This window comes from Chlorocebus sabaeus, chromosome 3 (assembly GCF_047675955.1).
Source record: "Chlorocebus sabaeus isolate Y175 chromosome 3, mChlSab1.0.hap1, whole genome shotgun sequence".
NCBI classification, from domain to species: Eukaryota; Metazoa; Chordata; class Mammalia; order Primates; family Cercopithecidae; genus Chlorocebus; species Chlorocebus sabaeus.
Genome location: NC_132906.1, coordinates 93,455,033 through 93,471,852, shown reverse-complemented (window position 1 = coordinate 93,471,852; position 16,820 = coordinate 93,455,033). Strand labels below are relative to the sequence as shown.

The following is a 16,820-nucleotide window of genomic DNA, read 5'->3' as shown; positions in this document are numbered from 1 at the left end:
TTCCCAGAGCTCCCAGGAGGCCAGGCTGTTGTGTTCACATGACTTCCCTGCAGGCTCGGGGCGAGAGAACTGCAGAGGAGAGATTTCCAGCCCCGACTCCTCAGATGTGACCTTCCTGGAGGCGCCTGGTGCCAGCTCCCTTCCATTGGGTAGGCCTGTCTGGAGCAGAAGCCTCTCCTTCTGCACCACCAGGGTCCCTGTAGCCTTGGGGTTAAGCCTCCAAGAGCACAGCCAGGCAGAGGAAGGGGCTCTCTTCCCCTGGGCTGAGGCTTCTGCCGCACTGCATGCTTTCTGTCCCTGGAGCCATCTGCCCGTTCCTCAGTGGCTGACATTAGCCCTCTCCTTTCAGGGAAGAATTCTGTTCCCTAACAACGGCCCCAACAGAACAGAAGCTCATTTGTCCATTAGAAAAGAGACATGATTATTACACCTTACCTGCCTGTATCAAAATATCTCATGTACCCACAAACATTAAACATGAAAAAGAAAAAAGGAAAAGAGACACAGGCAGAATTTGAAGAACTGTTTTCTCAAAGTTTGAGAAATATGAGAACTAGGGTCAAGAACTGAGCCCCTCTCCATTTCCTTGGTAATGACCCCTCTGATAGAAGCCACGAGGCACAGGCAGCATTTCAGGCCTCCAGTCCCATTCTGTGTAGCTGTATTTGAGGCCGTGACCTAGGTCAGTTTCATAGGCATCAATTGAGCATCAACGGTGTGCACGGTGCTTGCTCCAAGTGCAGAGAGAGCAGCCACCATCCCAAGAGCTTGCATCGTGGGAGACGAAACACCAGGGACAGCATAACCCAGATCTGGGATCCATGGGGATTTGCAGGTCATTAGGAAAATGTAGGAACCCAGGAACTGAGTTTGAAGAGAGGAAGAAAAGAGCTGGGAGGCTTCAGAGGGAAGTAACATGAGAGCTAAGTCTCAAAGTTAAGTACGATGTTACCCTGGGACCAGGATCAAAACTGGAAATCTCATTGCAGATGACAATTCTGATTTCAGGGAAATTCTTCCATTTCAATCAGCTCAACATGGCCACAGAGAGGTCATAAAGTGTGCAGCAGGGTCAGTGTCTGGAAGCGTGCTAGGTGCGTGGCGGCCAGGCAATGCCTGCTCCCAAATGATGATGAGGTGGTAGATTTGGAATCTTTAAAATTTGAATCACTGCTTCCCATACCAAATAAGAATGGGGACTATGGCCTGGGTGTGGTGGCTCATGTCTGTAATCCCAACACTGTGGGAGGCCAAGGCAGGTGGTTCGCCTGAGGTCAGGAGTTTGAGACCCGCCTGGCCAACATGGCAAAACCCCATCTCTACGAAAAATACAGAAATTAGCCGGGTGTGGTGGAGCACACCTGTAATCCCAGCTACTCTGGAGGCTGAGGCAGAAGAACCACTTGAACCCGGGAGGCAGAGGTTGCACTGAGCCGAGATCACACCATTGCACTCTAGCCTGGGAGACAAGAGTGAGACTCTGTCTCAAAAAACAAACAAACAAAAATAATAAAATAAAAATAAAATAAAAGGCTTTTAGAAGGTGGACTGTGAAGCCATTGCATTGTTCTTCGTAAGTCTCAGGAGAGTCAGAGGCTGGCTTGATGCTCATGACACCCATTCACTATCTTCCTGGCTCACCGGTGACTTCATGTACCTAAGCCGCCATCAGTGCAGCTGTGAGGCTGAGTTCCAGCCAACAGTCTCTGAAGCACGGAATGGAGTAGGGTCTCTCTTCCACCCCAAAAACCAACATACGGCACTGCGAAGTGAGGACAAATAAAACTTTCGTCACGTGAAGCCACTGGAGTGTCGGAGCTGTGAGCGGAGCTGTGAGTGGAGCTGTGACCCTGCCTTCACTAGCACACAGGAGTGAGAGGGCAGCGAGAGAGAGAAAGTGACAGTCGCTGGGGGTGGGGGTGGGGGGACGGGGCCGCAGAAGGGGGCGGGGCCGCGGGGCCACAGTCCAAACACGTGCTCCGCGCGACTTGCTGGTCCACCTGTTTAAGCCTGGGAAACCACGGTGAGCTAGAACACAGATGGACGGGGACAGAGGCTGGGTTCTAACCTGAGCCACAGAAGCCACACCCACTGCCGGGGACCCTCTGTGCACACACGAAGGTACGTGGACGGCTTGTTTGTCATGTCACCATGGGCTGCACAAGAAAAATGCTTTAAAAGGCAGGAAGCTTCTTAGAGCTCAGGGTCACCGCATTATTGAGATAGGATCAGGTTTCCAGTGGAACCAACGCCGGTAAGAGTGGACACCACCCGTAGCTGGCAGCTGCGAGCGGCTGACCTGCAACGCGCCGTGTCCCTGGGCTTTGTCACGGTATATTCAACCACGCAGTCCTGCTCCTGGGTCTGCGTAAGCGCGAAGGCTGTTAAACAGCAGAATATCCAAACTGCTCCTGTAGGTGAACTCATGTGGCATGTCTGTGAGTTGGGTTGGCAGAGAAAAGACGCTAAAAATACTGACGGAGGAAGTGGAGGGCGGCAGTGGCCACATTGTTCCTGACTTCCGGCAGCACCAGTGGCAGCCAAGTAGCCAGGGGGTACCATGAGTGGCCTCCAGGGCCTGCTGGGAGGTGCTGGGCTGGTGCTGGCTCTGCCGGTTTCTGGCAAGAAAATGACAGAAGGCCGTAGCCTGGATTTTGCTGCCACACAGATACATGCGGGTGGCATCATTTCCAAATGCACAGAAAGCACAGCTGGGTGAAAACAAGGTGAAATTCCTGCAGAAACCTTCAAACACAAGGCTGGGAAAGCCTGTGGTCTCCTGGTTGTTGCATAAAAGATTCTTGTTTTTGCCGGGCACAGTGGCTCACACCTGTAATCCCAGCACTTTGGGAGGCTGAGGCAGGTGGAACACGAGGCCAGGAGATCGAGACCAGCCTGGCTAACACGGTGAAACCCGGTCTCTACTAAAAATACAAAAAACTAGCCGGGCGCGGTGGCGGGCATCTGTAGTCCCAGCTACTTGGGAGGCTGAGTCAGGAGAATGGCGGGAACCCAGGGGCGGAGCTTGCGGTGAGCCAAGATCGCACCACTGCACTCCAGCCTGGGCCACAGAGCGAGACTCTGTCTCAAAAAAAAAAAAAAAAAAAAAAAAAAAGACTCTTGTTTTTGAAACAACAGTCTTTTGTAGATTTCTCCCACGGCATCCTGTTATGATATTTTACGATGCACTTTGGGTTAGTTGGAGCCTCTGCTAGGTTTTTACCACATGCTACCCACGGGCTGCTTCTTCCTCTGCCTTCACCCCGAGGGTGATGAAGAGGCTGCCGGCAGCCCTTGGCTCTCCACAGTTGCCTTGTTGAGTGCTGCTTTCTTGTTGCTTACTGTAGATCATGACCTCCAGCCTGGCCTCACCAGGTTCCCCACTCGCAGGCTCTAGGTCTGGGGTCCTTTCCAACACTCCACTCCCACTCCATGCCCTCCCTCTAAAGCACAGTCACATCTTGCTATTTTCCCTCAGCAACATCTTTCAGACCCTCTCATGCCTTTATTCACACACCTCAATATCTTCCACCAAAGTTCTTATTCACACACCTCAATATCCTCCACCAAAGTTCTTATTCACACACCTCAATATCTTCCACCAAAGTTCTTATTCACACACCTCAATATCCTCCACCAAAGTTCTCGTGCTGGACGGGAGGTGACACTGCTTCTCCCCCACCCAAGGACAGCGCTGGATACCTCGAACCAAAGGCCACCACATGTACTTCTTCCTATTCAATAATGCTGTGGTTTTGCTGAAATGTTGCATCGATGACCAGCTTTATGAACTCGGACGGTCACATCACCTCCCTGAGGCTCATCAGAATCACTACTTAGAAACTGTAGACAAGAATACTCATTTCAAAGATTTGCATTCATTCTTTTACCTGTGAGTTTTTAGTGCTATCTAATCAATCTTCCATAAAATACACCAGAATATGACATGATTTGTGTGTGATAACGTAAGTAAAATACAGTTTAACCTGGTTTTGGTAACTCGATCAACACAAACTTTTATTCTCCATGCATTGCTATAAAGCTAGCCCCGCCCTTCCTGAACTTGGGAATCCAACATTTGGCCACACCAAGTCCTACAGGGCATTCTTACACATCTGCAGAAGACCCAAGCTATGAAAGAGACTGATGAGACCAGTGTCAGAATGAAATGGAGGTTTGCCGACTGGAAAATGCCCTAAGTGTAATTATTTATTTTTTATTTAACATTGAGTAGAGAAATATGATTTAGGTAAGAATATAGGTAGGGAGACTTATGTTGAGCAAAGAATTTTGCTCAAAGTAGATAAGGTGACATGTGCCCAGGAGGGCTCTACAGTCTGCCCACTCACCATCCTATCCATAGAGCACCCTGACAACACTGAAGGTGACTTGGGCAGGTAACTAACATAAACATGATTGATAACAAAATCAAGATTGAAAATCGTCATGAGGGGTAGGAGCCCCAGAATGAAACCAGTGGTGTGCTGAGCGTCTTGCAAGGACTGATGTGCACGGCTTTTCCCAAGTCTGCATTCAGCAATGTTGCACTGTGGGGCTGGAATCTGCCACGGTGAGGGGACTGCACCATGGACACTGGCATGCTGTAAGGCAGCTCTCTTCCTGCTTTCTGGAACCTACCACTCTGAGGGCATTTACACCATGGACATTGGCACACTGTGAGTCAGCTCTTTCTGCTTTCTGGAATCTGCCATCATGAGGGCGTTTTCACCATGGACACTGGCACGCTGTAAGGAAGCTCTCTTCCTGCTTTCTGGAGACCCAGTTGCAAGATATTTATCAAGCACACCACTGAGTGAAAATGTGTATATCCTTAATGCAAGTGAATCATTTCATGAGTTCTTGACCACCTAATGTGAAATTTTTACAGAATTTCAGTCTGTCCTCTGATCTGCTTTGGTACCTGAAATGAGTCCTGGTACCTCGCCTTACCCTGTAAGGGCTAGAGCAACAGAACACGCACCCCGTCACCCCACTCTGGAGCAGGGCAAGCCTCGTGCTAGATGAGAGGTGACACTGCTTCTCCCCCACCCAAGGACAGCGCTGGATACCTCGAACCAAAGGCCACCACATGTACTTCTTCCTATTCAGTAATGTTGTGGTTTTGCTGAAATGTTGCATCGATGACCAGCTTTATGAACTCGGACGGTCACATCACCTCCCTCAGGCTCATCAGAATCATTACTTAGAAACTTTCGACAAGAATACTCATTTCAAAGTATCACCGGAAGCATAAAATTACAGATCAGTGTGAAAATGATTTGTGTTCATTCTTTTGCCTGTGAGTTTTTAGTGCTAACTAATCAATCTTCCATGAAATACACCAGAATATGACATGATTTGTGTGTGATAATGTAAGTAAAATACAGTTTAAGATTCTAACCTACAATTTTTCTGAGAAGCAGTGAAAATTTTAAACGTTGAAAAAAATTGTTTGCCTATGTCTCAGCTCATGCAGAAATGATAGTTTATAGATAGGTTTATAGAGAATGTATCAAATGGACCCTGTCGTGTAAGTTTGCTGGCACCTGAACTGAACGTGTTGTGGGACTTGGACTGGCCTTGACTCGGGAGTGGGATGACGCAGCAATGGTGCAGACAACACCAGCTAACATTTATTAAGCACTCATCAGTATGTAAAGCACAGATCACAGGCCCCGCCACTCATGCTTGACCTGCATCTTCCCATTTCATTATCACGACACTCCTGCCGTAGCTTACCATTATTGTTGCATAGTAAGAAATGTGCCTGGTCTTTGTCCCGGGTTCCTAGGAGGTAATATCAAAGCCTGTGGAATTTCCTGAGTGATAGGAATTTGTTACTCAAGGAGGTCCCTAGGCATCTTAGGGTCTGCATGGGGCTGGCCACACCAGAAAGGCCAACTATGTGGTTACAGGGTGGGGTCACACGGTATAGCTGACCTTTGACCTCCCAAAAGGGAGAAGGCTTGAGATGGAGCTCATCACCCGGGCAGCGATCCCTACAGAAGGAGGCTCCAGTGAGAACTCGCAGACGTACAGGAGGGGAAGTGCCCCCTGCCGCCTTCCACAGGGAGAGGGCCCGGGAGCCCCATGTTGGGAGCCTCCTGATCTCGACCAGCCCTGGACACATCTCCACTGGTAGGTCCTCAGCGTGCCCTTGGTAGTAGAGCTGCAGTTATAAGGACAGAGCTTTTCTGAGTTCTGCGAGTCGTTCTAGTGAACTATGGACCCCAGAGAGGCTGTGGGAGCCTTGACCTTGTGTTCAGAAGCTCGAGTGGCCTGGGAGCCGCAGTCTTGGTGCTGGCGTGGAAGTCAGTACGATGTTGGCAACTATGTCCAAACCTCCGGACTCCAATGTCAGTGCTGGCGGTTTCATGCCGGGACTGCATCACAGCCAACCCAAGTATTTCCTCGAATCCTCTGGTGGGGAAACCGAGACTGCAGATGGGAAACAGCCAGCACCCTCCTCCCCTCTAGTTTGCGACATGAGTGAGCCAAACCCTGGCGGTGGGCCTCCGAGCCAACCTGCAGAAATGTGTCCTGTGAACATGGCGTTTCCTCCAGATCGTCCTGTTAGAGCACACAGTCAAAAACAAAGAGAAAAGAGGGTTTCCCCATGCGGGCGCATCCCTAGAGAACGGGGAGGAGAGTCTCCTGTGCGGTGATCCAGGGTTTCTTTTTGGTTTAATGTACAAGAGCACACACAGGACACATGAAATGGTGCGTTTTTGTTTTTTGGGTTTTTTTTGTTTTGTTTTGTTTTGTATCTCATCCCAAAACAATAAAAACAGGAGATCCCAGTAGACACAGGAGTGTTGAAGGAAAAAAAATAACAACATCATAATGGACTAACAAAAGTGCTGCATTTGACATACAAGTGAGTTTCGCTGGCAGCCACACAATGCCGGCCTCTTCTCCCTGTATGCTCTCGTGAGCCGGCTTTCCTCAGCTACTGGGGAGCAGGATGTGGTTTTCCTTACGCTACGCTGAATACAAGGAATCTGTTTATTTTCATTCATTTCCTATGGATACAGGCAGATGTGTAAGTTGAGCTTTAACTCCAGAAAGTGCCCACGGATGCGTTGACATGTTTTAAGCCGGGGGCTGCACAGAGGCCTCGCTGAGGCTGAGTCTGCTCCATCCTGAACCCATGATTACAGCCCCAGAGAACCTGATATTAAGCTGCTCTTTGAGTCTTATCCAGGCATAATGTGCTGCTCCATTGAAAGGCTGGCGCCGGGAGAAGATGCAGAGGGCGTCACCAGAGCCATTACGAGGCCATCATGTAGCCAAACCCACACTTTCCGCAGCCAGCAGCAGGCAGCCCGGTGAAGGGGGCGATTAGAAACCAGGCCCAGCCCACCACGGGAACAAGCTCAGAGAAAGCCTATTCAGGGACAGCTTCCGCAGACAGGGGCAGCCTGTCACACTCCGAAGAGCAGAGACTTCACGTTCGTTTAAAAACGTCAATTCCTTCGGGTGAACTGCCAGCAGAAGAATGGGTGCAGCGTCCCTCAGGCGCCGTCCACCCTCACAAGACCCATCGCATGTCCCTCTCGGCCACCCAGGGAATGGGGTCAGGCTGACAGAGCCAGCATTTGTCTCCCCGCCTGTCATTCTTTTGGGGTGCAACCTTGCTCTTTTCTCTGTATGCTCTGAACCTGTTCCTACATGGGGCTGGGTGCTTTGAGCCTCGCCCAGGACACCTCAATGAAGTTTTATGGCAAGACCCTAAAACTCAAACAGCTGAGAGAGAGGTGCCCTAAAGATGGGCTTCTGGTGACAAAGGTGGATGTGACTGAGGCCAGCTCTTGCTGTGTCTTCCTTACCCAGGAACCCTGGGAGTTTCTCGTGAGCCTACATGAAGCAGTGTTGCCCCAGGAAAGCCCCTGGAGGCTCAGGCTTCCATGGAGTCCGTGCCCACCTGAAAGGTACAAAAGGCAGTTGAGCGAGAGTGACGTCGCACCGTGCAGCTCCACGCCGCCAGCCCGGGTTGGCTTTGGAGGAACGTGCCACATTCCAGTCATTTGTCTCCCATACACAGTGTACCTGTCGCTGTTCAGGGACAAAAAGCATTTCTGATGGCCAGGCTTACATGGAGGTCAGAGAAGGTGTGCTCCAAAGTACATCAGTGAGGGGCAATTAAAAACTAAACCCCACTGACCACTCTAGATTTAACCAATGAAGAAAGGAACCCTGTGATATCAATGGACGATCACTTGGATAGATAAGTCAGCGTGAACATGAGAGTGCATTCCAGTAACGCCGACCCTTTGCTGTGATTAGCTCAGGCAGGGACAGCAGTGGGGGGGTTGGGGGGGTGAGGTGGGTTGCCACTGGGATACACCAACCCCTTTCGTGATTAGCCTGGGCAGGGACAGCAGTGGGGGGGTTGGGGGAGTGGGGTGGGTTGCCACTGGGATACGCCAACCCATTTTGTGATTAGCCCTGGCAGGGACGGCAGCAGTGGGGGGCCCAGGTTGCCACTGGGATGCGGGTGGGTTATGTTGTGTGTGTGATGTTGGCTGACCTAGCAACTGTCCTTGACCCCAAACTAAATATCACACATGCCACTTTCTATTCTTTCCCCATCTTTTCCGGCATAGGATGAGACCTGAGCTTTGGTGTGCCTGCATCTGCGTTCTGTCTGAGGACGTCAAAGCAGATGTTTACACGCTGAGATTTATCCGTGGAATGTGCAGTGTGACTCAGCGTGAAGTTGCAGAATGAGATAAATTGGCTGAAACCTGGCTTAAAGGTGGGTTCTTAGGTTCAGCTGGAGTTTTTCAGTGTTCCTACTTACAGTGGTGAACCTGAACTCTCGGCCACGTCCCAGAGCAAGGAGCAGTCCCCTGTGAGTCCCACAACCGTAGGATCATGGTGACAGGACATGCTCAGAGGGAATTTGTCTAACCCGACACCCTCATGGAAGCCAGTTCCCTCCTGTCTTAAACTGTTCCATTTTTGGTTTTTAGATTCAGCAACCTTATTATGCAGAGCATCTTTTTGATACGCCTATTTCACTTTTGTGATACACTTTTAATGTCATTTAAAAATTGGGCTTCAGGGTTGTTTTTGGCCAAGTGGGGTGGCTCATGCCTGTAATCTTAGCACTTTTGGGAGGCCAAGGCAGGTGGATCACCTGGGGTCAGGAGTTCAAGACCAGCGTTGCCAACGTGGTGAAACCCCTTCTCTATTAAAAATACAAAAGTTAGCCAGGTGTGGTGGTGCGCACGCCTGTAATTCCCAGCTACTCAGGAGGCTGAGGCAGAAGAATCGCTTGAACCAGGAGGCAGAGGTCGCAGTGAGCTGAGATAGCACCATTGCACTCCAGCCTGGGTGACAGAGCGAGACTCCGTCTCAAAAAAATAAAAATAAAATAAGAATAATAAAAATTGGACTTCAGGAGGGCAAATCTCAACATTTTAGAATCAGTTTCTGGCGCAGCGGAAGGAAGCACAGAGTTGCTGTTTCAAAGCATGGCCGTTCCCACTGGGTTCCTGCTGTAGCTCCCAGACATCTCAGAGCTGCCGTCCCAAATCACTCCAAAGCTTCCTGCTGCCCAGCATCTGTCCCTGCTCCTCCCTGAGTCACTCCCCTTCTCTGTGGCTCAGCAACTAGCTGTTTGCTCGACCTCCTTCTCAAGCCGCCACTAGATCCTGGAGCAGCCAGGGTGCCATCCTGTCCCACTGACCCTTACAAAATTCCCCAATCTGTCTATGAGATAGCCTGCCCACAGCTCTCCTCCACGTCTTCCACAGAAGTCGTTTAAAAATGTGATGAGTTTCCTTCTGAAACGTGCCCAGAGGCCTGGCCAGAGCGGAGTCCCCTGCATGGCCCTCCCCTGGCAGTTGTGCTCCCTCCTGTCCCATACCCTGTTTTCTGGGCCCAACCGCGGGACCCCTCTCACTCTTTCCAGTGCGGGACTTGCTCTCTGGCCCTGAGGGCTTTCGGACACACGTCCTCCGCCCACCTTCTAATCACCACTAACCACATCTTAGGTTTCGCTTTCCTGAGGGGATGGCCCTCCCCTGAAGGAGGCTCCCAGTGTAACTCAGGCCTCCCTCTACCCCGGGGAGTTGGAGGCCTGACCTGGTACACCTGCGAGGAATGCTGGGCATGTCTATCTTGGCCCTCCTTCTTTCTCTTGGGAATGAGGAACCCAGGAAGCACGACCTCCCCAACTCCATCACACCACGGGGGCTGAGGCCATGTGGGCACAGCTGCCACGGCTACACTCTGGGGCTCAGGGAACAGGCACCTGTCTCGTACGGAGGGTGTCCTGCAGCCTGGGCTTGCTAGCGACCATCTTACTTTGCTGAAGCCGCGATAACAAAACATCTCAGACTGAGTGATTGTTAAACACCAGAAACGTGTTGCTCACCGTTCTGGAAGCTGAGAAGTCCAAGCTCAAGGTGCTGGCAGATTCCTTGTCTGGTAAGGGCTTTTTCTGTTTTTGAATGGCGCCTCTTTTATAAGTCATTAATCCCATTCATGCAGGCTCTGTCCTTCTGACCTAATCCCCTCCTAAAGCTCCACCTCTCAATACTATGGCATTAGAGGCTAGGTTTCAGCACAGAAACTGAGTAGAGATGGATCCTTGGCCTCCATCCTTATAAAGGTGCTCAGATTCTGGGTATGACCTCCTCAGAGAGGCCAGAAATGCTTCTTCTGACCTCCTGGCACTTCCTTGCCCAGGTTCCTCTTCCTGGCACTGCAGGCATATGCGCTGTTTGTGTGTGCTTGTATTTGTGTATAGTGAACTTCGCCCATGGCAATGCACGCCATGGGAGAATGATGATATGGTTTCGCTGTGTCCCCACCCAAATCTCATCTCGAATTGTAATCCTGATAATCCCCGCATGTTGAGGGAGTGACCCTGGTGGGAGGTGATTGGATCCTGGGGGCAGTTTCCGCCAGGCTGTTCTTGTGATAATGAGTTCTCCCCAGATCCGAAGGTTTTATACATGTTTGACAGTTCCTCCTTCACATGCTCTCTCACCTGCCACAGTGTGAGACGTGCCTGCTTCCCCTTGCACCATAATTGTAAGTTTCCTGAGGCCTCCCCCGCCATGCAGAACTGTGTCGATTAAACCTCCTTTGTTTATAAATTACCCAGTCTCGGACAGTTCTTTCCAGCAGTGTGAGAATGGACTAATGCAGACAAAGAATGTGTCTCCTCTGTTCAGGACTGACACAGGGTGCCCGAGCTGGCACCGCCACAACATCCAGAGGCAACCATGCCAACTCTGCTAGCTGTCTGCCCTTTCCTAGCTCAGAGCCTTTGTGTGTGTGACTCCTCCCACCCTAGATGCCTTTCTCACCTCTGTGCCCATTCACACAGGCAGGACCCACCTGGCCCTGTACCCAGCGCAAGCCTTCCCAGCCTCCTGCTCTCTGAGCTGAGGGCCCACTGGGAACGGGGGAGGTTCTGAATTCCGGGGCCTGCCCACTCTGTGGGGCCTGGAGCCTGACTTTGTAACACTGTCTTCCTCTGTTCCACTAGGGTCCAAAGATAGATCACGGCTAAGAGCTGGCAGGGCTGTTCCCCTTCATGGTGATGGCGATGATGATGAGGTGACAATGACGGCGATAATGACGATGGAGATGATGTGAACCATCCTGTACTGAGCACGTGTCTGTTTTGGGTGCAGGATAAGTGCCTTACACATGTGTTCTCTCCTTTCTCTGCTCATCTGTAGCTGTAGGAGGATGGCTGATGTGTGGGGAAGTTAGATGGCTGCGTGCAAGACCCGCAGCTGGAGAGTGGCAGGACACCATGAAAACCGACCTCTGAACCCAACCTGCGTTTCCAATGGGCCCCGGCTCTGTTGGGAAACGCGAAGTGTCCATGCAGAGGGTGGACCATGAGGGATGAGCAGACCTTTTTGATGTGCACAGGGCAGGGACCACAGTTGACTTGTTCAGACAGAAGTGTGAGTTGGCGAAAGCCCAGATTCACTTTTCTGTCTCCCCTTTCACTCTTTCATCTGTGTGTGTTGGGTTTATACATATGCATGCACGTGTGTGTACATGTATGTGTGGATAAATGCACATGTGCGCATTCATGTTCATCTGTATACATAGGTATACGCTCCCATGTGGGTATACACACAGTACACACATGCATTGTGCATACGTGTGCACATACATCTATATACACTCCCAAGCAGGTGTACACACGTGTATTTGTGCATACGTGTGCATGTACATATTAGGGTTTATGCACTCCCATGCGGGTGTGCACACATGCATACGTGTGCGTGTATATCTGTATATGCGCCCACGTAGGTGTACACACATGTATTTGTGCATGTACCTCTGTATATGCTCCCACATGGATGTACACACATGCATTTGTGCCTACGTGTGCATGTATATCTGTATATGCTCCCAAGCAGGTGTACACACATGTATTTGTGCATACGTGTGCATGTACATATTAGGGTTTATACACTCCCATGTGGGTGTATGCACATGCATTTGTGCATACATGTGCATGTACATCTGTATATGCTCCCACGCGGGTGTACACACATGCATTTGTGCATGTACATATGTATATGCTCCCAAGCAGGTGTACACACATGTATTTGTGCATACGTGTGCATGTACATATTAGGGTTTATACACTCCCATGTGGGTGTATGCACATGCATTTGTGCATACATGTGCATGTACATCTGTATATGCTCCCACGCGGGTGTACACACATGCATTTGTGCATGTACATATGTATATGCTCCCATGCGGGTGTACACACATGCATTTGTGTGTACGTGTGCATGTACATGCATATATGCTCCCATGTGGGTATACACACATGCACGTGTGCATGTACATCTGTATACGCTTCCACGCAGGTGTACACACATGCATTTGTGCATATGTGTGCATGTACATGTGTAAACGCTCCCACAGTATACACACATGCATTTGTGCATGCATGTGCATGTACATCTGTATACGCTCCCACGTGGGTGTATACACATGCATTTGTGCATATGTGTGAATGTACATGTGTGTGCATGTGTGTGCACATTCACAGATTCATGTTCATATGTGCACACATATATAGACATATGGTTCATATTTTCCCGTGAAAAAGATACATTCTGGTTACAGAAGCCTTTCCTTGTCTGTCACTTATTTCCTCTAGCCCTTAGTTTCTAACTTTTTTTCCCTCCTTTTCCTTTTTTAGATTGAGGCCTAGTGAGCATGTATGAAACTGGTCAGATCTCAAGTGCTACCATTCAATTAGTTCTGACCAATGCTCGTCTGCGAGTACATCACACCCTGAGCAAGCTACAGAGCGTTCCATCACGCCAGAAGGCAGCTTGTGCCCTCCCGTCACTCCCACCTGGTGCCCCATCATGCGTCTGTGCTCCTGTAGGGCTGATTTAACTTCGCCTGGGGTTCCCCGGCCTTCACCTGTGGGACTGATTTAACTTCGCCTGGGGTTCCCCGGCCTTCATCTCCTTTGGACTTTCTGCCGTTCTCCAGGGTCTGATTTTGTTTTCACTCTCAGGACTTACTTCTAAATTCACATTAAAAAGTCTTCATTTCACGTAAGAGGGGCCAGAAACACCTCTCTGTTGTTCTCTTGCCTTTAAGACCCATAGTCACAGGCCGCTCCTGTCCTCCTAGAAGCTCGTCGCAGGTTGGGCAGGGGTGAGAAAGCTGCAGCAAACTGACCCTGTCACTCACAATAAATATTACATTGGTGGAAAAGTAATTGCAGGTTTTGCCACTTTTTTTCCAGTGACAAAAACACTATTTTGCACCAGCCTGTTAGTATTTACCATCCTAAGCTTTTTGTATGTGTCAAACCTCAGGATACACCTGTGGATGCACACGGCCAGCACCCTCATTTAGAGATGAAGAGGCTGATGTTCAGAGTGGTTCAGAGAGTCAGGTGATCTGCCTGGAGTGGCCCACAGGCGAGCACCGGAGGCTGGCTAGACAGCAGGACCGAGTCACCGTGGAGTGCTACTCTCTAGCCAGATCATTCCCTTTGCTTCCGGAGCGTGGGAGAGGCCGCCTCTGGCTGCTTTTGTGCAGGGAAAAATGATGTCTTTTGTCATGGTGTCCGGGAAGCTGGAAAAGGTGCATGCCCTTCAGGACCCCCACCGAGCCCCAGGCATCTGGGTTTCCTCTTCCTAAGTCTCCCCTGGGGAGTTCTGTAAAGTCTTTTCCTGCTCCTAAGACCCTTCTGCTACCACCCCATTTCCCCGACTTCTCACTCTTCCTGCTTTTCCAGTCACCCAGGTCTGGCTTCCTCTCCCCGCCCATGAGCCAGCCCTTGCCCAGAACCCAGGGTGATGATTCCCAGTGGGTGCTGCTCAGTCCCTCAGGCCCCCGGCAGATGGTTCTCCTGCACCCATGGCTCCAGGGCTGGGGGATCCCCAGTCCCCCAGTTCCCTCCCTGGCCTGCTCTGTGGTCCCTTCCCTTCCCACCCCGTCACTGTTCCCAGTCCCTGGGGCAGAACCAGACCCTTCTCCCTCCACAGCACCCCCCACAACAGCCCGGGTGCCCCCCAGACTCATGGTGCCAGTGAACTACCTGAGGGCCCACTGCTCCCAGACCTGCACCCCAGGTCAGCGTCCCAGTGCTCTAGCCTCGAGGGGTTCCAGCCGCTCTCTGGACATTTGCACCGAGACACCAGGGAGACACCGCACCTCTCCCAAGGTTCCTGTCTCAGTGAATGGCTCCAGCCCAGAACCCTACTCGGCCTTCTTATCCCCCCTTCTTCCTAACCTACTTCTAACCACTCGCTGTGGCTTATTCATCTCAGTCCCAAACGGCTTCTGCTTTGCGTGCCCTTCGTCACCCGGAGTGGGGAGTCACCGTCCCTCCCACAACCGCCCAGCGGCCTCCAGGCGCCCACCAGGCCCCTGGCCCGAGGCTCCTCCATGGCACAGCCTGTGCTGCGCTCCCAGAAACGGACATTCTCTGGCTGTCACGGGGGTCGTTAGAAAACGAGTCACTTCCGCCAGCAGCACAACTGTGCAGGAATCTGATCCCCTCCCCGATGGGGCTAAGAATAACGTGCCTCGTTAGCACATTCAAAACGGTGGCATGAAATTACACGGGGGGCGCTAACAACCACGTTGGCAGCTCAGCGTGGGGTCGCTTTTCCTCCCATGCAGCTCCATGGGAATTCTCCACCACGCGCTCTCCCAGAGCAGCAGAGGCGCGGGGCTGGCCCCTCTGGAGGGAGCAACATGTTCTTATTCTAATTATGCTGGTAATTAGAGCGCAGGTCTTTGAACCTCAACCAGCCACGTTCCCGCCTCCAGGACTCACGCAGGATGAGAAGTGGGTCTGGAGGTTTCCTGCTGCTCAAGGCTGTTGGCTGCTGTTGTGAAGGGACCTTAAAAACAAACCCACCTGTGGATCTGTGTTTGTTTGCTTGTTTGTTTCCTTGCCTCGTCATGAATTGCTGGTGTCCAAATCACTGTTTTGTGTTCTGTATATATTGAAGCAAATGGCAAAGAGCCTTTCCCTCTTTTTCATTGGGATTTGAATTTTGTGGCATGCGAGGGCTGACATTTCATTATTTCCACTAAAGCTTGGAATTGGAGACCCGTGATCCAAAGGAACAGTACGGGGAGTGCGCTTGTTTTGTTTCCTGAGGTCTGCATTTGTCCGTGCATTTGAATAGGGCGTATGTCTTCGGTTGGGCAATGAATTCCTCCGTATTAAAATTTTCAAATATAAACTAAGCCAAATAATCAAGCTGATTTACAAAGCGATTTCTGCAGAATGCATGGTAGCCTTGACTAATTGCCAGAGTAAGTCCCGCAAACCTTACATTTACAAGAACGAGTTCGTCTGTTTTGAGGAGTTAGGGTAAATAAATACTCCAGGCTTTGAACAAACCAGGAAAAGACCTGGGTATGGAAATCCAATCTCTTGCCATCACTGTCAAAAAAAATTTTGAGTGTGTCCTATAAGCACAGTGCTGTGCCACATACTTTGGGTGATAAGAGATGTCAAAGGCCTCTGTGGTCCATGGTTCCCTAGCCAGTGAAACACAAGTGCACACACCTGTATGTTGAATGTCAGGACGCCTGTGCTAACTGCGGTAGGTAACCAACGTATAGCCAAGGGCTCACAGGGTGACAGAGGAAGGGGTCTTGTTCTAGACCCAGGAAGATCTTCCATATCTATCTTGCTCTACCTGACTTTAAAAAAAAATGTCCTTATTAAAAAATAATAATTCTTAAGACGATCCCATTGTGTCTATTTTCTGTTATATCTAAGCTAAATACAATTGTCTAGCCAAATAAAAAAGTCAGGTATTCTAAAATGCTTCTTTATTGAAGGAACAAATAGAAAACCTAGGGTTGGAAAAATTAACCCTAAAATCAGAAACAGTTCAGAATTGCAATCAACCAAATGTAGGTTAAAGGCAGGATCTATAAGAACAGTGAGAAAACACAACCTGGACCCTCAGCAAAGATAGGAGACTTCTTGGTTCCAGACATTTAGGACATTTTTGTCTTATCATTAGTTGACCGCTAAGATAACTGAGCAGAGATTTCATTGGCTACATAAGATTTTAAAAAGTATAGACTTTATAAAATTCGTTTAGGAAATTTACTAAACAAAGAATAACCAAAAGCCTGGAAGAAGGGGAAGAATCTGTTTTCCAGAATTGGCACATCATATTACATAAAATGTCCGGCTCTCAACAAAAAGCTATGGGACAAGGAAAGAGACAAGAAACTGATCCACCCACAAAGAAAAAGGTATTTTATACAAATTATCCCCGGGGAAGCCCAGACACTGAACTTTTTAGACAAAGCCTTTTAAT

General features: G+C 50.0%; 1 protein-coding gene and 1 long non-coding RNA gene across 4 annotated transcripts in view; both read right to left on the bottom strand.

Moving 5' to 3' along the window:
* LOC103214812 (uncharacterized) overlaps positions 1-16,820 on the bottom strand; it is a 682,137-nt gene that overhangs the window by 186,730 nt on the left and 478,587 nt on the right. The window lies entirely within an intron of this gene.
* Positions 6,758-14,971, bottom strand: LOC140711479 (uncharacterized). The gene is made up of 3 exons (XR_012092693.1): positions 14,901-14,971; positions 7,830-7,924; positions 6,758-7,022 (listed from the first exon to the last, which is right to left on the bottom strand). It is a non-coding gene; the product is annotated as an uncharacterized lncRNA (long non-coding RNA).